At 45.4% G+C, this 23858-nt stretch overlaps 1 pseudogene; it reads left to right on the top strand.

Moving 5' to 3' along the window:
* The first annotated feature begins 15729 nt into the window (after positions 1–15729).
* On the top strand, positions 15730–17218 carry LOC123184746 (protein ASPARTIC PROTEASE IN GUARD CELL 1-like; annotated as a pseudogene).
* The last annotated feature ends 6640 nt before the right edge of the window (positions 17219–23858 follow it).

Raw genomic sequence — 23858 nt, 5'->3', positions numbered from 1 at the left:
GCCCAGAGATACCTCTCCGACAATCGGAGTGACAAATCCTAATCTCGAAATACGCCAACCCAACAAGTACCTTCGGAGACACCTGTAGAGCACCTTTATAATCACCCAGTTACGTTGTGATGTTTGGTAGCACATAAAGTGTTCCTCCGGTAAACGGGAGTTGCATAATCTCATAGTCATAGGAACATGTATAAGTCATGAAGAAAGCAATAGCAACATACTAAACGATCGAGTGCTAAGCTAACGGAATGGGTCCAGTCAATCACATTATTCTCCTAATGATGTGATCCCATTAATCAAATGACAACTCATGTCAATGTCTAGGAAACATAACCATCTTTGATCAACGAGCTAGTCAAGTAGAGGCATACTAGTGACACTTTGTTTGTCTATGTATTCACACATGTATTACGTTTCCGGTTAATACAATTCTAGCATGAATAATAAAAATTTATCATGAGAATAAGGAAATAAATAATAACTTTATTATTGCCTCTAGGGCATATTTCCTTCATGCCTCCCAACAAGCGCTATCGTTTGACGCCCCTAGCTAGGCATGATGATTTCAACGATGCTCACATAAAAGATAAGAATTGAAACATAACGGGAGCATCATGAAGCATATGACAAGCACATTTAAGTATAACCCTCTTCCTATGCATAGGGATTTTGTGATCAAACAACTTGTGGGAACAAGAATCAACTTGCATAGGAAGGTAAAAACAAGCATAACTTCAAAACTTTAAGCACATAGAGAGGAAACTTGATATTATTGCAATTCCTACAAGCATATATTCCTCCCTCATAATAATTTTCAGTAGCATCATGAATGAATTCAACAATATAACCAGCACCTAAAGCATTCTTTTCATGATCTACAAGCATAAAAATTTTATTACTCTCTACATAAGCAAAATTCTTCTCAATCAGAATAGTGAGAGTATCATAAGAGACTCGAATACTATAAATTGTTTCCACACTAAAAGAGTAATGTTCAGAAAAAGGGTAATCATAATCTTGACAAGTTTTATAAATATAATCATGACTACTTTTTATAGCATAAGTTTACACAATAATCATCATAAGTAGCAACTTTGTTCTCATCATAATCAATTGAAACCTCTTCCAAGATAGTGGAATCATTACTAAATAAAGTCATGACCTATCCAAATCCACTTTCATAAATATAATCATCATAAGTAGGAGGCATGCTATCATCATTACAAATTTGCATATCAAAACTTGGGAGACTAAAAATATCATCTTCATTAAACGTAGCATCCCCAAGCTTGGGACAAACATTAATTGCAGCAAATATATTCTCAAAAACATCATCTTCATCAAACATAGCATCCCCAAGCTTGGGCCTTTTCATATCATAAGCATAATCACTCTCATCATTAATAGTATGGATAGCACCAATAGTATAGCAATTATCATATTCTTCCAAGCAAGTGCCAAAAAGATTTTCAAGATCATAAGAAGTATCATTATATTCCCAATCATAATCATCACAACAAGCAATAGGCATAACGAGATGATCATCAAGTGCATCATCTTCCATAATTATATTTTCATGAGCCACAACAGTAATAGGAGTAGCATTATTTGGGAGAGATATCTTTTTACCTCTCGTCCTTTTTCTTTTCTTCTTCTTCACCACATCATGTGTGGGTTCAACCCTCTTTTTGGAGCTCCTTATCAATGAGATTGGTTGAACAGAAGGCTCCTTCTCATTACCTGATTCATCATAAGAAATAATAGGAGGGTATTAGGAAGTCTCTTCCCTTTCATTAGTATTCTCCTCATCTTCTATTTCTTTTCTTTTCTTTATGTAATTGGCAGTATAAGGATTTTCAATACAATTCACCGCATAATACATATAAATTTCCTCTAGATCAAAACCAAGAAGTTTATCATGGGCAAATACTCGAAGATAGTTAGTTATACATTTCATTTCTTCATAACCCATAAGCAAACTAAGTTCATTATGATGTGCAAGAGAAATCAAGTCATCACAATTTTTGGAAACGATTAGATCATGAAACAATTTGCATCGGATTGTTAAATGACCACGTTCATTGCAAAGCTCACAAGTATGGCCAAGAAAATTTAAATTTTCAGCACAAACATCTAGCCTTTCTTACAACAGTTTAGTTTCTAAGTACTTATCCTCTTGCAAAATCTATCTTCCCTAACTGGTGTGTACTTGCAAACCCAATGCACTCCACAAAAATTGACATGTTTATAGGACACATTTTCATCATAACTAGTGCAATCATCATTAGTACCATCGATATTTAAAGGGTTCACACTAACAACATTGCAATCATGATCATCATTCAAAGATTTAGTGCCAAACATTTTAATGTATTCTTCTTCTAGCACTTGAGCACAATTATCGGAATCCTTATTTTCATGATAGATATTAAAAAGATGAAGCATATGAGGTACCCTTAATTCCATTTTTTGTAGTTTTTTTTATAAACTAAACTAGTGCTAAAACAAGAAACAAAAATATTTGATTGCAAGATCTAAAGATATACCTTCAAGCGCTAACCTCCCCGGTAACGGCGCCAGAAAAGAGCTTCATGTCTACTACACAACCTTCTTCTTGTAGACATTGTTGGGCCTCCAAGTGCAGAGGTTTGTAGGACAGTAGAAAATTTCCCTCAAGTGGATGACCTAAGGTTTATCAATTTGTAGGAGGCATAGGATGAAGATGGACTCTCTCAAACAACCTTGCAACCAAATAACAAAGAGTCTCTTGTGTCCCCAACACACCCAATACAATGGTAAATTGTATAGGTGCACTAGTTCGGCAAAGAGATGATGATACAAGTGGTATATGGATGGTAGATAAAGGTATTTGTAATCTGAAAATATAAAAACAGCAAGGTAACTAATGATAAAAGTGAGCACAAACGGTATTGAAATGCTAGGAAACAAGGCATAGGGTTCATACTTTCACTGGTGCAAGTTCTCTCAACAATAATAACATAATTGGATCATATAACTAGCCCTCAACATGCAACAATGAGTCACTCCAAAGCCACTAATAGCGGAGAACAAACGAAGAGATTATTGTAGGGTACGAAACCACCTCAAAGTTATTCTTTCGGATCGATCTATTAAAGAGTTCGTACTAGAATAACACCTTAAGACACATATCAACCAAAACCCTAATGTCACCTAGATACTCCAATGTCACCTCAAGTATCTGTGGGTATGATTATATGATATGCATCACACAATCTCAGATTCATCTATTCAAACCAACACAAAGTACTTCAAAGAGTGCCCTAAAGATTCTACCGGAGAGTCAAGACAAGAACGTGTGCCAACCCCTATGCATAGGTTCATGGGCGGAACCCGCAAGTTGATCACCAAAACATACATCAAGTGGATCAATAGAATACCCCATTGTCACCACGGGTATCCCACGCAAGACATACATCAAGTGTTCTCAAATCCTTAAAGACTCAATCCGATAAGATAACTTCAAAGGGAAAACTCAATCCATTACAAGAGAGTAGAGGGGGAGAAACATCATAGGATCCAAATATAATAGCAAAGCTCGCGATACATCAAAATTGTACCACCTCAAGAACACGAGAGAGAGAGAGAGAGAGAGAGAGAGATCAAACACATTGCTACTGGTACATACCCTCAGCCCTGAGGGAGAACTACTCCCTCCTCGTCATGGAGAGCACCGGGATGATGAAGATGGCCACCGGAGAGGGATTTCCCCCTCCAGCAGGGTGCCGAAACGGGTCTAGATTGGTTTTTGGTGGCTACGGAGGCTTCTGGCGGCAGAACTCCCGATCTATTGTGCTCCCCAAAGTTTTTAGGGTATATGGGTATATATGGGAGGAAGAAGTATGTCGGTGGATCTCCGGGCTGTCCACGAGGCAGGGGGCGCGCCCAAGGGGGGTGGGCGCTCCCCCCACCCTCGTGGGCAGCTCGGGACTCTCCTAGTCCAACTCCGATACTCCGTGGCCTTCTTTTGGTCCAAAAATAATTTCCATGAAGTTTCAAGTCAATTCCGTTTGATTTTCCTTTTCTACGATACTCTAAACAAGGAAAAAACAGAAACTGGCACTGGGCTCTAGGTTAATAGGTTAGTCCCAAATATCATATAAAATAGCATATAAATGCATATAAAACATCCAAGGTTGATAATATAATAGCATGGAACAATAAAAAATTATAGATACGTTGGAGACGTATCAACGACACCTCCGCGATCTGCACACATTCAGCTCAGTGACGTCCCTCGTACTCTTTATCTAGTTGAGGCCGAGGGAGAGTTTCGTCAGCACGACGGCGTGATGACGGTGATGATGAAGTTACCGACGCAGGGCTTCGCCTAAGCACTACAACGATATCACCAAGGTGGAATTCTATGGAGGGGGGCACCGCACACGGCTAAACAATCAACTTGTGTCTATGGGGTGCCCCCCTCCCCCATATATAAAGGAGGGGAGGAGGGGAGGGCCGGCTCTCTCTATGGCGCGCCCAAGGGGGAGTCGTACTCCCAGTAGGAGTAGGTTTCCCCCCCCCTTCCCTAGTTGGAGTAGGAGAAGAAGGAGGAGGGAGAGAGAGGGAAGGAAAGGGGGCCGGGCCCCCACCCAATTCGGATTGGGCTTGGGGAGGGTGCCCTCCACCTGGCCGCCTCCTCCTCTCTCCCACTAAGGCCCAATAAGGCCCATTGACTCCCCAGGGGGTTCCTTTAACCCCCCCCCCCTCCCGTACTCTGGTAAATGCCCGAACTCATTCGGAACCTTTTCAATGGCCAGACATAGCCTTCCAATATATCGATCTTAATGTCTCGACCATTTGAAACTTCTTGTCATGTCCGTGATCACGTCCGGGACTCCGAACTACCTTCGGTACATTAAAACACATAACTCATAATATAAATCATCATCGAACGTTAAGCGTGCGGACCCTATGGGTTCGAGAACTATGTAGACATGACCGAGACACATCTACGATCAATAACCAATAGCGGAACCTGATGCTCATATTGGCTCCTACATATTCTACGAAGATCTTTATCGGTCAAACCGCATAACAACATACATTGTTCCCTTTGTCATCGGTATGTTACTTGCCCGAGATTCGATCGTCGGTATCATCATACCTAGTTCAATCTCGTCACCGGCAAGTCTCTTTACTCATTCCGTAATGCATCATCGCGCAACTAACTCATTAGTCACATTGCTTGCAAGGCTTATAGTGATGTGCATTACCGAGAGGGTCCAGAGATACCTCTCCGACAATCGGAGTGACAAATCCTAATCTCGATCTATGCCAACTCAACAAAACCCCATCGGAGACACCTGTAGAGCATGTTTATAATCACCCAGTTACGTTGTGACGTTTGATAGCACACTAAGTGTTCCTCCGGTATCCGGGAGTTGCATAATCTCATAGTCATAGGAACATGTATAAGTCATGAAGAAAGCAATAGCAATAAACTAAACGATCATAGTGCTAAGCTAATGGATGGGTCTAGTCCATCACATAATTCTCTAATGATGTGATTCTGTTCATCAAATGACAACACATGTCCATGGCAAGGAAACTTAACCATCTTTGATTAACGAGCTAGTCAAGTAGAGGCATACTAGGGACACTCTGTTTGTCTATGTATTCACACATGTACCAAGTTCCCGGTTAATACAATTCTAGCATGAATAATAAACATTTATCATGATATAAGGAAATATAAATAAAAAATTTATTATTGCCTCTAGGGCATATTTCCTTCAGCGGCGGTCTGGTCTGTTCGGGCGACCTCGCATGTTCGAGCGGCGGCGGCGCTGCGGTCAGCGGCGGCGGCGCCCCATCTGCCTTTGGATCGGCGGCGGTGGTGTGGAGGGTCTTGTGGTCGCGTCGGCGGCACCTCCTGTTAGATCTGTTCTGACCAGTGCAGCCGGCGGTGGTGGTCATCTCTTCTGTCAGAGGTGGCCGGCCTGCGGCTGGGTGGTCGGATCTCGAGATTCGTCATCTAGTCCCGGCTAGGAGTCAGGGAGACATAGTTGTCGGTGAAAACCAAGCCGTTGGCGAGCGATGTCGGTGTTTTGCGTCGTTACCTTGATGAAGACATTGTCGTGTAACTGTTGTCGACCCACTCGTGTTGCTTCGGGGGAAACCCTAGGATCTGGTCTTCTAGATCGGACGATGACGGTACTACGGTGTCGTTTCTTTCTTGGAAGCATTGTTTATGGAGCACCGCTAAGACAGAGGCAAGAGGAGGAGTGGTTTCATCTTGCATGTCGGTGGAGCTGTCAAGTCATGCCTAGCTGACAGGTGCCATGCTGAGTCATGCATGGTTGGCAGGTGCTACGCACGACGGATCTTCCAGAGTCTTCACATCTGGACGGACGAGCGTAGGGCGGTGGCGCCGTGGTGGCGTCGACGGATGTCTGGATTGGCAAGGATGATGTGGATCTCTCTCCTGAAGATGGGTCAGTGGTCGGATGATGATGGCGGCTTCTAAAACATATGCATGTGGTGTGAGCTTTAGGTAGGCTGCACCGACTGTTTCTCCCGATACTTTATGTGGATGGATCGGCGACGACCCCCATCATTATATTCTATTCCACCCATAGTGATATATCCATGGCTCACGCTCATGTATTGCGTGAAGGTTGAAAAAGTTTGAGATTACTAAAGTATGAAACAATTTCTTGGCTTGTCATCGGGGTTGTGCATGATGAGAGCATTCTTATGTGACGAAAATGGAGCATGACTAAACTATATGATTTTGTAGGGATGAACTTTCTTTCGCCATGTTATTTTGAGAAGACATAATTGCTTACCTAGTATGCTTGAAGTATTATTGCTTTTATGTCAATATTAAACTTTTATCTTGAATCTTTCGGATCTGAATATTCATACCACAATTAAGAGGGTTACATTAAAAAAATTATACCAAGTAGCATTCCGCATCAAAATTTTCATTTTTATCATTTACCTACTCGAGGACGAGCAGGAATTAAGCTTGGGGATTCTTGATACGTCTCCAACGTATCTATAATTTTTGATTGCTTCATGCTATATTATATTCTGTTTTGGATGATTAATGGGCTTTGTTATACACTTCTATATTATTTTTGGGACTAACCTATTAACCGGAGGCCCGGCCCAGAATTGCTGCTTTTTGCCTATTTCAGAGTTTCGCAGAAAAAGAATATCAAACGAAGTCCAAACGGAATGAAACCTTCGGGGACGTGATTTTCGGAACAAACGTGATCTAGAGGACCTGGACCCTACGTCAAGACATCAACCAGGAAGGCACGAGGTAGGGGAGGCGCCCTCCACCCTCGTGGGGCCCACGTTGCTCCACCGACGTACTTCTTCCTCCTATATATACCTACGTACCCCCAAACTACCAGATACGGAGCCAAAAACCTAATTCCACCGCCGCAACCTTCTGTACCCATGAGATCCCATCTTGGGGCCTTTTCCGGAGCTCAGCCGGAGGGGGCATCGATCACAGAGGGCTTCTACATCAACACCATAGCCTCTCCGATGATGTGTGAGTAGTTTACCTCAGACCTTCGGGTCCATAGTTATTATCTAGATGACTTCTTCTATCTTTTTGGATCTCAATACAAAGTTCTCCATGATTCTCGTGGAGATCTATTCGATGTAATCTTCTTTTGCGGTGTGTTTGTTGAGACCTATGAATTGTGGGTTTGTGATCAAGTTTATCTATGAACAATATTTGAACTTCTCTGAATTCTTTTATGTATGATTGGTTATCTTTGCAAGTCTCTTCGAATTATCAGTTTGGTTTGGCCTACTAGATTGATCTTTCCTGCAATGGGAGAAGTGCTTAGCTTTGGGTTCAATCTTGCGGTGTCCTTTCCCAGTGACAGTAGGGGCAGCAAGGCACGTATTGTATTGTTGCCATCGAGGATAACAAGATGGGGTTTATATCATATTGCATGAGTTTATCCCTCTACATCATGTCATCTTACTTAAAGCGTTACTCTATTCTTTTGAACTTAATACTCTAGATGCATGCTGGATAGCGGTTGATGTGTGGAGTAATAGTAGTAGATGCAGGCAGGAGTCGGTCTACTTGTCTCGGACATGATGCCTATATACATGATCATACCTAGATATTCTCATAACTATGCTCAATTCTTTCAATTGCTCAACAGTAATTTGTTTACCCACCATAGTACTTATGCTCTCGAGAGAAGCCACGAGTGAAACCTATGGCCCCCAGGTCTATTTTCCATCATATTAATCTCCTATCAACAAGCTATTTCTGGCACTGTTTATTTTGCTTTCTTTACTTTGCATCTTTATCATAAAAATACCAAAAATATTGTCTTATCATATCTATCAGATCTCACTTTCGTAAGTGACCGCGAAGGGATTAACAACCCCTTTATTGCGTTGGTTGCGAGGATTTTATTTGTTTGTGTAGGTGCGAGGGACTCGTGTGTGGCCTCCTACTGGATTGATACCTTGGTTCTCAAAAACTGAGGGAAATACTTACGCTGCTTTATTGCATTACCCTTTCCTCTTCAAGGAAAACCAACGCAGTGCTCAAGAGGTAGCAAAGCCCTCCGTGATCGAATCCCCCTCTGGCAAATCACCAGAAAAGGCCCCATATGGGATCTCACGGGTACAGAAGGTTGCGGCGGTGGAAAAGTGGTTTCGTGGCTCCCCCTGATGTTTTTAGGGTACAAGAGTATATATAGGTGAAAGAAGTGCGTCGGTGGAGCTCCATGGGGCCCACGAGGGTGGGGGCACGCCTACCCCCCTGGGCGCGCCCTCCTATCTCGTGGAAGCTTCGCGGAGTTCCAGACTTCCACTCCAAGTCTCCTGGTTTGCGTTTGTTCCAAGAAAGATCCTCGCAAAGGTTTCGTTCCATTTGATATTCCTTTTCCATGAAACACTGAAATAGGAAAAAAAACAGAAACTGGCACTGGGCCTCCGGTTAATAGGTTAGTCCCAAAAATAATATAAAAGAGCATATTAGAGCCCATTAAACATCCAAAACAGATAATATAATAGCATGGAACAATCAAAAATTATAGATATGTTGGAGACGTATCAGCAGCGCGTGCGGGCTACATACAATTTGTAGACCAATATCGAGTGAATGAATCAATCAATAAGTTGAGCAAGAGCAAGTAAAACTTATTTTCTCCGGGGTGGTGTCCGCCATGGAGGTCGTCGATAGGAAGCGGAGTGTACCTGGGTACAAACGGCTCTAGGAGGAACAACTCAGTCGAGCGGGTACATCGTTGCTGGCTGCAGACGTCCGACAATGCCTTTGTGGTGGCATGAGATGTACAACAGTGGCGGCGGAGGTGGGTGCAGATGCAAAGTAAGGAGCAGAAGGGGCGGAGTGGAAGAAAATGGGACCGAGAGGGGGGATTGAGAGGGCGGGGGGCGTCGGAGTCCTACGTATCGGGTGTCCGAACTCCCGCAAACCTCCCCCGACTTTGTCTCGAATTTGCGGAAGAAAACACGTCCGGACCGCCCCGCGAATTAATACATGACCGCTTTGGATGGCTTCCTCAGCCCGGAGGGATGCGAGTGGTTTGCGGGTCCACCTTAAAGATGCTCTGAGTACCCAACACAATGATAACACTTGCTAAAATAGCAGGAAGCACTGTTGTATTGGAAGCAATACTCCAAACACTACTGCTTGCAAGCACTGCTCCAAGAAAACAAGGACACTACTGGTGTATTGGAAGAAAACTAGCACTACTACTGCAAGAAACCTATAGATGCAAACACTACTCCAATCACTACAAGCAAGCAAGCTACTGGATCAAGAAGCTACTCCAGGAATTACACAAAAATTGATCCAACACAAACACTGCTAGTTGGTTGCAAGCAAGCAACCAGACACTACAAGAAAACAAGAGCAGATACTGAACAATTTACTCCTACACAAACTCCAGGAACTACACGGAAAATTGCAGGAAGTACCAGGCGCAGTGCAAATTTAGGAGCAGAAGCTACTAGATCGATAGAAAAAGTACTCTAGCTGCTGGATCAAATTTAGGAGTAGGTGTACAAGCAAAATTACTACAGCTAGAGAAGCAAAGAGAGGACGGCAACGGAGCACTTTTTTTAGAAAAGGAGGTTAAACCCCCGACCTCTGCATCAATCGATGCATGTAGCCATGTTTATTAATTATTTCACAGAGGTTTGATAAGAATATACATCAATCCACCCGAAGCCACCCACTCACACCTACAAACTTGATAATGTGGAGTGCTCTCACTCCCATATCTAAATCCAGTGTCATCGCCGATCCATCCACATAACGCATCCGGACCAACAGTCGATGCAGCCTACCTAAAGCACACACCACATGCATATGTTTTAGAAGCCGCCATCATCATCCGACCACTGACCCATCTTCAGGAGAGAGATCCACATCATCCTTGCCAATCCAGACATCCATCGATGCCACCACGGCGCCACCGCCCTACGCTCGTCCATCCAGATGTGAAGACTCTGGAAGATCCGTCGTGCGTAGCGCCTGCCAACCATGCATGACTCAGCATGGCACCTGTCAGCTAGGCATGACTTGACAGCTCCACCGACATGCAAGACGAAACCACTCCTCCTCCTGCCTCTGTCTTAGCGGCGCTCCATAAACGATGCTTCCAAGAACACAACGACGCCGTAGTACCGTCATCGTCCGATCTAGAAGACCAGATCCTAGGGTTTCCCCCGAAGCAACATGAGTGGGTCGACAACAGTTACACGACGATGCCTTCATCAAGGTAACGATGCAAAATGCCGACATCGCTCGCCAACGGCTCGGTTTTCACCGACAACTATGTTTCCCCGACTCGTAGCCGGGACTAGATGACGAATCTCGAGATCCGACCACCCAGCCGCAGGCCGGCCACCTCTGACGGAAGAGATGACCACCACCGCCGGCTGCACTGGTCAGAACAGATCTAACCGGAGGTGCCTCCCATGCGACCACAAGACCCTCCAAACCACCGCCGCCGATCCAAAGGCAGATGGGGCACCGCCGCCGCTACTTGAACATGCGAGGACGCCCGAATAGACCAGGCCGCCGCTGAAGGAAATATTCCCTAGAGGCAATAATAAAGTTGTTATTTATATTTCCTTATATCATGATAAATGTTTATTATTCATGCTAGAATTGTATTAATTGAGAACTTGGTACATGTGTGAATACATAGACAAATAGAGTGTCCCTAGTATGCCTCTACTTGACTAGCTCGTTAATCAAAGATGGTTAAGTTTCCTTGGCATGGACATGTGTTGTCATTTGATGAAAGGAATCACATCATTAGAGAATGATGTGATGGACTAGACCCATCCGTTAGCTTAGCACTATGATCGTTTAGTTTATTGCTATTGCTTTTTTCATGACTTATACATGTTCCTATGACTATGAGATTATGCAACTCCCGAATACCGGAGGAACACTTAGTATGCTATCAAACGTCACAACGTAACTGGGTGATTATAAAGATGCTCTACAGGTGTCTCCGATGGTGTTTTGTTGAGTTGGCATAGATCGAGATTAGGATTTGTCACTCTGATTGTCGGAGAGGTATCTCTGGACCCTCTCGGTAATGCACATCACTATAAGCCTTGGAAGCAATGTGACTAATGAGTTAGTTGCACGATGATGCATTACGGAACGAGTAAAGAGACTTGCCGGTGACGAGATTGAACTTGGTATGATGATACCGACGATCAAATCTCGGGCAAGTAACATACCGATGACAAAGGGAACAATGTATGTTGTTGTGCGGTTTGACCGATAAAGATCTTCGTAGAATATGTAGGAGCCAATATGAGCATCAAGGTTCTGCTGTTGGTTATTGAACGGAGATGTGTCTCGGTCATGTCTACATAGTTCTCAAACCCGTAGGGTCTGCATGCTTAACGTTCGATGATGATTTATATTATGAGTTATGTGTTTTGATGTACCGAAGGTAGTTCGGAGTCCCGGATGTGATCACAGACATGAAAAGGAGTTTCAAAATGGTCGAGACATAAATATCGATAGATTGGAAGGCTATGTTTGGACATCGAAATGGTTCTGGGTGAGTTCGGGCATTTACCGAAGTACCGGGGGGGTTACCGGAACCCCCCGGGGAGTTAATGGGCCTTATTGGGCCTTAGTGGAGAGAGGAGGAGGCGGCCAGGTGGAGGGCGCCGTCCCCAAGCCCAATCCGAATTGGGTGGGGGCCGCCCCCCCTTTCCTTCCCCCTCTCTCCCTCTTCCTTCTTCTCCTACTCCAACTAGGGAAGGGGGGAAACCTACTCCTACTGGGAGTACGACTCCCCCTTGGGCGCGCAATAGAGAGGGTCGGCCCTCCCCTCCTCCCCTCCTTTATATACGAGGGAGGGGGCACCCCATAGACACAAGTTGATTGTTTAGCCGTGTGCGGTGCCCCCCTCCACATAATTCCGCCTCGGTGATATCGTTGTAGTGCTTAGGCGAAGCCCTGCGTCGGTAACTTCATCATCACCGTCATCACGCCGTCGTGCTGATGAAACTCTCCCTCGACCTCAACTGGATCAAGAGTACGAGGGACGTCACTGAGCTGAACATGTGCAGATCGCGGAGGTGCCATGCGTTTGGTACTTGATTGGTTGGATCGCGAGGACGTTCGACTACATCAACCGTGTTTCATAACGCTTCCGCTTTTGGTCTATGAGGGTACGTAGACATACTCTCCCCCTCTCGTTGGTATGCATCTCCTAGATAGATCTTGCATGATCGTAGGATTTTTTTTTTTGAAATATTGCGTTCCCCAACAGCCGCGCCCACAACCCACGCCGCCTCTAATGCCACCGCGCCATAGCCGTCACCGTCGCCAACACTGCCACCACAACTGCCATTAGGACGCCGGACGGCCGCCACACCGTCGTAGTCCATATCTGGGCCGTCATGAACCAGATCGGCGCCGCCGCAGTCCAGATCGGGGTCACACCCTCGAGCTAGGGCGCCCCACATCACCCTATGACCTGCGAGAGGGAGGAGTGCATCCGCCATCGCCGTCGCACGCATAGGCTATGCCTGGCGCCGATCACCGGAGGGGAGGAAAGGAAGGAGCGGTGACCTGACAGCTAGGGTTGGAGCCCCTGGGTCGCCCGCGCGGGGGGGCGACGAATGGGAGGGGAGGGGAGGCGACAGAGAGATCTCACGCCCCTGTTCCAAGCGACGGAGCACATAGCACTACTACATCTAATGAAGCCATATTACCAGGCGCACGGAGCCATGGCGCCGTGGCGTGTTGGGGTAGGGGCCGTGCTACCATGGTGGGTGCACCGTGAGGGAGACGAGGCCGTCTTCACTCTTCACGCTTCTCAGGCGCTCCGCTGCTCCGGCGCCGTTCCACATCCAATGCCGCTCTGTCACCCAGATCGAGCTCACGCAGATCCCGCGCTTGCGCACGCTATCAGCAAAGAAGTTAATGAAGTGTAGTTCTTAAGACATGGGCAGTAAAAACAATTAAAACTAGTGCCACACTATCACCAAAGTTGATGACAGTTGGGTGAGTACCTAAAAAACCAGGCCAAGCTTTGTTAAGGCCGACCCAAAACCTAGCCGGGACCCCAAGGTATGATCAAGTCTTCTAAAAACCACAGAACTGGATCTTTGCGATGCACACTGATCTACCACAGAAAGAATTTTTACTGCTGGTAGTCACTCTCTGGGTTGTTTGGCGAGCAAGGAGGAAGGCCATTTACGAGGATATCTTCCAGAGTCCGATATCAACAAGCCAGTTCATCCAATCTTATCTAGCAGATCTTTATGCCCTTAACAAGCCAAGCAACAACACAGTATGACAACCAATGGCCCGACCTACACATTGGATTCGGCCGCCTGACATGTTTCTTAATATCAATGTTGATGCCTCCATCACACGTAATAGGGGCCGAGGAGTTGCAGCAGCTATCTGCCGCAATCAAGGAGTCTTCCAAGGGGCATCGGCCATTGTTTTCAAGGGTATAGCTGACCTTCCGACACTTGAAGCCTTGGCGATCCTGGAGGCACTAGCACTCATTGAAGACCTCAATCTTCAAAGCATTCATGTTGCTTCTGACTGCAAGGTTGTGGTGGATGATATCAAGCAGCGGCACTTGACTAGTTATGGAGCAATATTACATGAAATTATAGATCATAGTCGCTCTTTCTTGAGATGTAATTTTGTTCACGAGTATAGGAGTTCGAATTTCGAGGCTCACAATTTAGCGAAGCATCTTTTAAGTTTGGGGGTGTACCGCCATGTTTGGTTAGGACACTCTAGGGTGTGTTTGGTTGCCTGCATAGGCCTCAACCAGGCCCGCGCGAGAAGTATCCAGCCTGTTTGGTAGCCTGCATACACTATTGGGCGTGCATCGCATGCTTCTTAAAGCACTTCTGGGCCTGGCTCCCTAGAAACGCTCAAATCGGCAGTTTCTCTCGAGTCAGGCCGAGCGGCAGCGCAGCGAGTGGGCCCCTGCACGAGGAGAAACGGGAGGGATGTGAGGTGTTTACGTGGTGTCTTCTTCAACCTCGATGCTACAGTTTCGTTCAGGCGATCGGTTCGTAGTTTCGTCGGTCGTAAGTTCTTAATCTCATCTTCCCGTTTGGAGCTATTCTGGACGAATTTTGTCAGATTCGTCGCGCACGATTGATCATTTGAAATTTTCTTTGACCAGCAGCCTAAGCTCGCAGTTCCCACAACATTCGTGTTGTAAATTTTTGGTTTCGATGATCGTAACTTCATCTCTCTTTGAGCAGCAGTCTACTGCACTGATGTCGCCATGTCGAGCTCCTTTGTCCTCTGCTCAGAGGCCTCCTATCCGTTCCTCTCGACGCATATCTATTAAAATAGTAAGGAGAAATCCCTCCCCCCCCCCCCCGACACGGAGTATCTACTCCCGAGCTCAAATGAGCTCGGGTGAACAGTAAAATCAAAATACATTTTAAAACTGTTCAAAAAATTCTGAAATTTTTTTGTGATAAACTTTGACAAAATTTCTAACTGCTTGCAAAATTTCATCTTCAGATCACATTCGTGGAAGGCGTGACAAAAAAAAACAAAATCGATGCTCCGAAAATGCTACTTTCAAAGCATTTTGGAGCACTGATTTTTTTTTTGCCACGCCTTGTACGAATGTGATATGAAGATGAAATTTTGCAAGCAGTTAGAATATTTGTCAATGTTTATCACAAAAAAAATTCAGAATTTTTTGAACATTTTTAAAATGTTTATTGATTTTACTGTTCACCCGAGCTCAATGAGCTCGGGCTGAGAAAGGACTCGCCCCCCCCCCCCCCCCCCCCCCCCTCCCTCCTGTATCTTCGCTGTGCAAAATCATGAGTACATATTCTGACAGAAGCAATAGTCCACATCCGCATCTTCTGAGATAATGATGCGTATCTATCCACCGCTCCAAGTCGAGGATCATTGTTTTCATACATTATATGATGCGTATCTATCTACTACTCCAAGCCAAGGATCAGTGTTCTGATAAAGATAAAACCAAGAGACATTATATGATGCGTATCTATCTACACTACTCCAAGCCAAGGATCATTGTTCTCATAAACCAGAGACATTAAATGATGCATATCTATCTACTCCAAGCCATGGATCATTGTTCAGATAAACCATAGACATTAAATGATGTGTATCTATCTACTACTCCAATCCAAAGATCATTGTTTTGCTCAATCAGAGACATTAGATGATGTGTATGTAATACATGTATTGATGTAGTACGAAGATAAATGTTCTGATGTACGTCTATCTATAAGATGCGGCATCCAAGCGAAGGATCATTGTGCTAATCCAACCAGACACTTCAGCCATGTCGAGCGTATACGCTTGCATGTTGTTCTTATTCTTTGTCGTGCTAAATCCGGTGAGCCTCGCCGCCGGCACCACCAACAGCAGCGGTGCGGCTGGATTCAGCCTGCCCCTCGTGCCCCACTACCGCACTGAAGCTGGCATACTCGAGGAGCTCCTGCCGGAAGGTGATGCCGAGGGCGGCGTGAACATCACGTCCATACGCCCCAAGATGATCCCATTGACGGGGCCTGTCTACAGCGTCCACGTCGGCGTCGGCAGCGGCGAAACCCAGCACTTCTACAAAAGCTCGCGCTGGACCTCGTCCGCCCCCTGACGTGGATACGGTGCCGACCATGCATACCGGAGATGAAGCAGGAGGGCTCTATCTTCAACACCGCCGTCTCCCCTCATTACCACGCCATTGCATCCACGGACCATCGCTGCACGGCTCCGTACAAGCGCGGCAGCCGGGGCCGTTGCATCTTCGACGTCAAGTACCAGTACCACGGCTCAAGCGCGCAGGGCTTCCTTAGCACCGACAACTTCGTCTTCGACGGCAGCGGCCCCGGCAGCCCCATCAGCAGTGTGGACGGCCTTGTCTTCGGCTGCGCGCACTCCACGCACCAGTTCGGCAACCACGGCGTCTGGGCCGGCGTAATGAGCCTCGACAGGCACCCGACCTCCTTGATCCGGCAGCTCTCGGACCGCGGCCTCACCGCCTCGCGCTTCTCCTACTGCCTCGTCGGCAAGGAGCACGAGCACCTCCACCGGCGTGGCTTCCTCCGGTTCGGCGCCGACATCCCGGACCAATCGCACGCACGGAGCACGGCGCTGCTGCACCGGGAACTCGCCCAAGGAGGGGGCATGTACTACGTCCACCTCGTCGGCATCAGCCTGGGCGGGCGAAGGCTCACGGCGATCACGCCGGCGATGTTCGAACGCGACCCGCGCACCCTCCGCGGCGGGTGCACCATCGACGTTGGGACGGCGTACACCGTGCTGGCCCCGGCCGCGTACCATGTCCTGGCGGCCGAGGTCGTGGCGCACATGCAGAGCCGCGGGGTGCACTGCGCGCCCGGGCCGGTGCAGAATTTCGAGCTCTGCTTCCGCGGGGCATGTGACAGTATCCGCGCGCACTTCCCGAGCGTGACGCTCCACTTCTACCCGGAATCGGCCGCGCTCTTTATCAAGCCGGAGCTGCTGTTCATGGCAGTGACGCATCAGCATACCCACTACGCGTGTTTCACCGTCGCGTCGTACGCTGAGAGGTCAGTGATAGGCGCGGGGCATATGTTGGACACGCGCTTCACGTTTGACCTCCAACACGACCGGCTCTTCTTTGCTCCCGAGGATTGCCATCTAGACACTAGCGCAGTGGGGATGACCTAACTACGCTACCGAAAATGATACACTTACGGATAACTTGTACGGAAAGCTGGCTACGCATTGCCGTGGCAGAACGAGAGAGCTATGTGAGCCCGCAGTTCACGCAAAGTGAAATTTTGAGCGTCAATCAGCTGACTCCCCATCTGCGCGTAGCTGTTTTCCGTGGGCTGGCCGTCCGTAAGTGTAGCAAAGTCCCTAAGCTACATCCCTATATCATCGGTTTGTGCAAGACTTGTGTCAAAATAATGAATAAATGTCTTTTTACAATAATTCAGAGAAAAGAGAAACCGATTTATAGGGAAGTCGGAGGAAGGAGCTCCGGCCCACACAGGTTCTAATTGACAACACAAGACACATGACACCGTCGAGGTAAAGAAAGAGAGAAGAGTTCACATTAGAACCCTGAATTATCACCCAAGTCTAAGATACAACACTTGCCCTGTTTGGATTTATAGATTAGAGTTAGTTTGGGTTAGTTTGGACTCAACTAACCAAAATATATTCAAACAGGAGTGTTAGTTTGGGTTAGATGCATCTAACCCTTCCAAAAAATCTAACCCATCTAAGAGGTGTTTATTTGGGTTAGTTCTTCTCGGGACCACTAAAAACACATTTTTCTCTTGCTCTCCCCGCAGCAGATCCCTCCCCACTTTCTCAAAGCTTCTCGTCCTCTTCCTTCCTCCCTCTCGCACCATTCGTGAAGGCGCCTCGACGTATCCGCACTCTATCTAACCCTGCCATCCAAACACTTTTTTTGCTAGAGTTAGTTCAGGGTTAGAATCTAACTCTAACCTCCAACTGAGTTAGAGTATCCAAACAGGGTTGACTTTGAAACCATCTAATTCACAACCTCAAACTACCAAAACCGGACAAAAATCAATCTTTAGCGGTTTCAACCATTTTTTACTTGTTTTGACTAGTCAAATGCCTAGTCAACATCCAACCCAAACTCTAAAACCGTCTACTTTGCAACCTTAAACTTTTAAAACCGGACAAGAATCAACCCCAAACCGGTTTCGACCCTGTATTGACTTGTTTTGAGTAGTCAAATAACTAGTCACCATCCCTGGCATTTGACTTGTCAAAACAAATTAAAATAATCTATTTTACAACCTTGAATGTTTACACTTTTGAATATTTATAAATAGAAAAAACATTTTATTTATTTTTTGAACATTTTGGAAAATTTCAATGTTTTTTAACGATGTTCTTTTAAAATCTAGTATAATTTATAAATTTATGAACATTATTTTAATCTTGCATTAGAATTTATTTTTTCTTATATCAGTATAAAAAACACTCACGAGAAGAGAAAACCGATTTACAGGGAAGTCGGAGCGAGGAGCTTCGGACCACACAGGCTCTAGTTGACAAAAAAACACATAACACCATCGAGCTAAAAAAGAAGAGAATAGTTCATATTACAACCATGAAGGCATCGTTTTGAAGCAAGTGTTGGCTGGAGGGGACAAGAGGAAGAGTGGTGTTTCAAGTTGCCCATTTATGGCGGCGGATCTCGACGGCGTGGCGCGGTGGAGACTCGGTGCCCGATGCGCGGAGATGGACTCGCGCAGGATGGTGGCATTGTCTGGCGTCGTGGTGGCGTCGACGGCAGCTAGGCCGGGCAAGATAGATGCAACAGTACATCACTGTGGATGGATTGGTGGTAGGTGGATGCGGCGGCCTCATACTCGGCAGACGTCCTGGTTAAGGAGTGCGCCGGACTGGTAGGTGCCCCATATCCGGCAGGCGTTCTGGTTGGGACCTCAGGTCTTAGATGTTAGGTTTGACTGCGAGGTCTGTTTGATACTAGGCACAGACTATCAACATCCCTTCATCAATTGGATAGGAGTAGCGACATTTTTGTTGCCTAGACGTTGGGCTTCAGTCTTACTGTTGTATGACTTTGTAAGGTCTTGTGTGAATAATCTTCTATATCTAAATAGAGACACCCCATTAGCTTATTTTCCTGGCTTCTCAGGAAGCCACATCACCCGAATTGCTATAGCCGTTGATACTGTAGAGCTGAGAAGTCCACAGCCGTCTGATCAGCAACTGGTGAAATTTACAAAGGCTTGCCACCGCTAAGTGACAATAACGCTTCGTTCCTTCTCTCTCATTCATTCTTTCTTCTCGACAGAACCGGACATACACAGCGCAACACACAAAAAAGAAAGGCATCGCTTGCAAGAACTCATCCCCGTTGCTTTCCTCAACCTAGCTCGCCGTGGCAGCACACAAACTACGAGGGCTCCCCGGGCGGACGAGGTCGCTCTCCCATGTGGTTCTCTCGATAGTGCGCCTGATCACTCCCCATGGCCGGATGACGCTCCCTCGCGTGGTTCTGTCGACAGTGCATCTGGTCGTTCCCCATGGCTGGCCTAGCTCATTTTTTGATCTCCTTCGTTACTGGACAATATCGTGTGCCCTCTGGTGGAATGGGTCACGAGGAATAGAGAAACAAATTTTATGTTTAGAGTTGATGCAATCCATGGCCTAAATTGTTCAATACAGCAGGATTTGGTGGTAGTTGTGCGTCTATATATGTTCATCCATGCATGTGCCGAAGCTTGAGGATGACCCAAACTGGGCTAGATAGAGGTTGCGGCCGCACGGTTCGTTGCTAGCCCATATCAAGCCCAATAGCCTTGCTACGTGTGACATCTTCTGGTACGTTGTTGGTTGTCCGTGCTAGCCCATGTAAAAGGCAGGCATGTAACTTGCTTAGTTTGGTCATGTTGTTAGCCCATCTAACGCATCGCACTAGGGGGTGTTTGTTTCCGGGGACTTTTTTGTGTAGGGACTAAAAAAAGTCCCTTTTAGAGATTTTTTATCAAACGGGAGAGACTTTTTAGGGACTAAACTAGGCATTTGGGACTAAATGAAGAAGACTCTCAAGGAGAGTCTTTTTGGGACTTTTTGGGACTTTTCCAACAATGCCCCTTCATGCACCCATTGGCCCGCCACCCTATAATGTTGTTTGATTGTTATTTTTCTATATACTAGGGGCAACATGGTCATTTAATAACCTCTAGGAAGGGACTAGGGACTTTTTAGTCTCTGGAAACAAACAGGGAGGGACTTTTTAGGGACTAGAGACTTTTTAGTTGGGACTAGAAAAAGTCCTAGGACTAGAGAACCAAACACCACCTAGGTCTCTGAGGCTTCATCTCTCTCTTCCGCTCATCGCCGCCGCTCTGTCTTCTACTCGCCGCCGACGCTTTCTCTTCTACTCGCCAGTCGCCACCATGAAACGGCAGCCACCACTACACATGAAACAGCAGCATTCAACGCGGATCATTACTCGGCCCTCCATTACCCCGCCGCTCTCTCTTCCGCTTGACGCTGCCTTTCTCTTTAAAAAGACGTCCTCAAGCACGCACAATTCCTCGCGTCCTCTTCGTCTCTAGCCCTCCACTCCGGTAGGTGGACGCTCCCTATTTTTAACCATCGTCATTCTTTCTGATTCATGCACTTATGCTTTTTGAATTGCCTGCTTGCGCTCTGGATCCACAGGTGCTTGGCTCATTGAAGAAAAAAATCACACAACCTCTCTTGGTCCCCATATTATTTCCTGATATGTATGTGGTCCATAAGATATGTTGTATTCATTTCTTTCAATGCTAGAGTTTAATCTATCATATGCAGTTTTTTTGAAGATGGGGCAGACAGAATAGTAGTTCATTTGACCTGAAACAGTACCTCTGCCTACCAGATTAACTGACCAGAAAGAGGCCAGGGGTAAGATTATAATATTTGTTTGCATGCTATTGTAGAGTATCATGGAATTCAACATGGATTTCCACAAGTTGTGGCAACTTAGATTAGCAAACCACTTTTACTCTATAAGAAGACTATTTGGCATTCCATGATAGCATAGAAACACAACCGAATACTATCTCCTTCTGAGTAAAAAATGATTATGCCCTTCAAGTGTTACTTCACTAGGTTAATGTTTCATGCAATCCATCACTTGGGGTTTCTGCCTATGGATCTGTCAGTATCATATGCAAGAGGTATATATGGGTTGCTATCGTCAAGCATGCATGCAAGCAGCAAAGAACCACACTTCTATTTAAATTTATATATTGTTGCTTAAATTGTAATCCATTCTAACTATTATTTGTACTACTTCAGGATGATCATATGCATGTATATGGATTCAGCTTATGCAACTATAAATGGGCTGAATTGCATTAGTATGAAACTGAGCAAATCTGAATTGTGAAGTATATATGCGCTTCCATCCACTTTATTGGGATGATTATGTAGATTTTACTATAATTGTTGTCAATATATACTATTTTCCTATTACATGTGCAAATAGTACAAAAATAAAGACAGACCATATCAAAATTTTGAATGAAATTGCTTCCAAAATATTGATTACATCGATATGATAAAAAAATTGTCAAAATGTTGCAGCAAGCCTTAAGGCATAGCAAGTATATGTTTGCTTTCACAATGTCAACATTTATCATTACACCGGCTCTCATCCAGAATATCCCGCAGCAACGCGCAGGGTACCACCTAGTTAATAAAGTGGCTGCATGCATCATCCAGATGTAGTGGCCGGGGATCCTCCTTCATTTAAAAAAAATCTTAAATAGTTCATTCTCATCAAATTTAATTCTCTCAACATGCGGCCTTCCACCTCACCAAGTGTGTCATGTCAACATTCACTAGCACTATTTTGCAACCCCATGCAAATCACATGCATACTTGTACTAGTCAAATGCCTAGTCAACATCCAACAAAAAACTTCATAACCGTCTACTTTACAAACTTAAACTTTCAAAAACCAGACAAGAATCAACCCTGAACCATATTTAACCTTGTTTTTTAGTAGTCAAATGCCTAGTCAGCATCCCTGGCATTTGACTAGTCAAAACAAGTCAAAATTGTCATACTTCACAACCTCAAACTTCCAGAACTGGACAAGAATCAATCCTGAACCGATTCCAACCGTCTTTTTAACTTATTTCGACTAGTCAAATTGCCTAGTCAGCATCCAGGGTTGTATCTTAGACATTGCGGCAATTCAAAATTGTAATATGAACTTCTCTTAAAAAAGGAAGAAAAAGTAACAACTCATCCATAGCGAGTAAATCTTGTTTGCCTCTCTTTGCCGTTAGATATCGCCTATCTGCATAGCGCGAACGACAGATGGGCCGGTCCATTTCGACGCTCGGGGACATGTTCTTGACGCGTTTTTGGGATAATTTTTATTTTTCTGTTTCTTCTATGAGCTTTTTCCAGTCTTTTTTCTTTTGGTTTTTTTCTTTCATTTCCTTTTGTTTTCTTTCTAAAATCTTTTCAGGTACACATACATTGTTCAAAATTCTAGAATATGCTTCCAAGTTTGTGAACAATTTTTAAAATGCACGAACATTTTTCATTTTGAGAACATTTCTCAAAGTCACAAATATGTTTTCAAAATTTGTGAACATTTTAAACCATTTTTAATACATTATTTTCTAAAAGTGTGCTTTTTTGCAATTTCAGTATTTTCTAAAGCCAGTTTTTTAAAAAATTGTGAACATTTAAAAAAAGTGTGGATATTCCAAGCACATTTGGAATGAGGTAAAGGCTTTGCTTGGGTTGACATAGACGCCTGGAGTAACTTCAACTTCATCATAGAATGGTGGCTATCCACGGACAATGCGGGAAGGGCATGACATCTCTCCATATGCTACTCTCATGGAAAATTTGGAATGAGAGAAACAGTAGGGTATTTAGAAAACTTTCCTCCGTGCCAACCGCGTTCACTAGTAAGGTAAAGATTGAGGCTAATCTTTGGGGTTTGACCCGAGCTAAGAATTTGAGATATTTGGCGCCGCGATAGTAGTCTTATTGTCCCTGGCCGTTTACCGGTCACTTTTGCAAAGCTTTTGTCTGCTTTCAGAAAAACTGCAAATCGAAGAGGTCCCGAAGAACAGAACCAGGGAACAAGAGTAATGACATGAAGCATACATAGATAGCGCGAGCCGCTAGCCAACCTAAGGTTGTGGTTAGGAGGACAGTGGTATTTTCAACCCATCAGAGTTCAAGTCCTAGACTCGACACTGATGCTCGCACTATTTCTGTATTTGTTCAGGCATTTCGACAATGTGCCTTCAGTGGGAGGATGTCAATTTCAAGATGATGTGTCGGCTCAGTCTTTCGAAGATGCTCATAGGTGTAGATTGTGCGTGCGTACGTTCATAGAGGTAAGTATATATGCGTATGTATGAGCTTTTGCGTGTGTACTGTGTTAAAAAGAATAGCCGAGCTCAAAGTCGGAATTGGCTGGGCAGTATTATTGAAGAGCACCGCACCCATGCGCGGATGGGCATTTTCTCAGCTAGGTGAGGTGCGCGCGCGTCCAGCTATTTGGTACACACAAACACCACAACCCGTCGCTGCCGGAAATCCGACTCCCATCCGAGGCCAAATGGTGCCGTAATCTCAACAGCGACAGCCCCTTCTCACCGGCTGTCATGCACGCACTTTACGACCCAGTAAACCGCCGGCAACGGCCTCCGTCAATCGGTGGCATCCTCGTCAACTCCACCCGTGCAATGCAATGGCGCTTGCGCTCGCGCTCGCGCTCTATTTATAGTGAACGAACCGCGGGACAATGGCACCACCAAGAACACACTGC

Source organism: Triticum aestivum, chromosome 2A, assembly GCF_018294505.1.
Source record: "Triticum aestivum cultivar Chinese Spring chromosome 2A, IWGSC CS RefSeq v2.1, whole genome shotgun sequence".
NCBI lineage: Eukaryota > Viridiplantae > Streptophyta > Magnoliopsida > Poales > Poaceae > Triticum > Triticum aestivum.
Note: the sequence above shows the minus strand (reverse complement) of the source record. Positions and strands in the feature narration are given on the sequence as shown.